The following is a 1,404-nucleotide window of genomic DNA, read 5'->3' on the forward strand; positions in this document are numbered from 1 at the left end:
AGAGTTTCAACTCCTTCAGGCTCTCATTGATCTTCACTGGAGTCCCTGCAAAGGCGTGAAGCAGACTAATCACAGGCAGTGCTGAGCTGGGCTGGAAGGGTATGTGTGTGTGCTGGGGCAGGGGGGCTCGGGGGTCACCCTGTTCCTACAAGTGGATTCTGGTCAGAGCAACGATGCTTCCATCGGGGGAAGCAGAAATGCCAAAATGTCACAATGCCTGAGCAAGTGGGTCTTGGAGGATACCTGAAATCAGAGAGGAAAATGCTGAGTACTGCTCGGCTGTGTCTGTGGCCCCGGGAAGTTCAGTAGCAGGGTTGGGTGGGGATGCGCTCGGCTGGGTGCGGGGCAGAGCAGCCCCCGGTGCGCGGTCCGAGCCAGGGAGGAGAGAAAGGAAAGCACTGGAAGGCAGTCAGCCCCCGGCTCCACTCGGCCCTGCCCCGGCTGGGGCGTGGGTCTGCCCTCAGCTCCCGCTGGGCCACGGGCTGAGCTCTGGGCGTTGGGCTTCACGCGGAACCGCCGCGTCCCGTGAGTGCCACAAACCGAACGTCCGCGATGTCTGAGCGCACAGCGCGGGGCACTGAGCTCTCCTTCATCCGAAAGGCGCTCGGTTACCCCTCTCGGTCATCCCAAGCCGCCTCCTCTCTGCTGTTGCGTTGCGCAAAGACCGTCGGAAGATAGAGGAAATAGCAGTTTTAAGGGAAGGGGGGAAGGAAAACATATGTTTCAGTGGTTTGGTTTTGTTTTGCTTTTTAGAAACAAGCCCTAACGCCGCCCGCTCGGAAAGCTATAAACGCGGATCTTGCAAAATCGTCTCTCGATGAAGGTAAAATTCGACTGCCCACTGCGGGCTGAGATGTTGGAGCAGCCCGGGAGGTCCCAGCAGCCCTCAGCTCGCTGCCAAACCCGCTGGCTCTCAGCGCTCATTGCTCCCGCACCTCCCGACCCGGCACCCTCAGCGCTCCCACGTGCGGGGACGGCGGTACAGCCCGGCTTGGAAAACCGCTCAGGGGTTGTTGTTCCTGTCAGACGGCAGCGAGTTAAAGCCGTATTTCTCCTTTCCTGCGTTTTCCTCTTTCCCCGCTTTACTTTTTTTTTTTTTTTAATTTTCCTTCTTCTTTTCCCGTCGTAAAAATATGCTTTATACTTATTTCATGGGATAAAGGATAAAGGGACGGAGGAAACGCGACGCACACCGTGCGTCCTCTCTTTCCCAGCTGCCCCCGAGCCGAACGCGGCCGAACCCGCGGCTTTCCCACGGCTCTGGATGAGCGCTGCTCGCGGTGCGGGGCTGGCAGGAAGCGTGGAGCCCATCACTCCCATCCCGCTGCATCTCGAGGGCGGCACACGGGGAGAAAGGGGAAAAGAAAGGGAAGAAAAAAAAAAAAAGGATTGTTTTTCTTTTGT

This window comes from Tympanuchus pallidicinctus, unplaced genomic scaffold (assembly GCF_026119805.1).
Source record: "Tympanuchus pallidicinctus isolate F22 unplaced genomic scaffold, pur_lepc_1.0 scaffold16, whole genome shotgun sequence".
In the NCBI taxonomy this organism is placed as follows: Eukaryota; Metazoa; Chordata; class Aves; order Galliformes; family Phasianidae; genus Tympanuchus; species Tympanuchus pallidicinctus.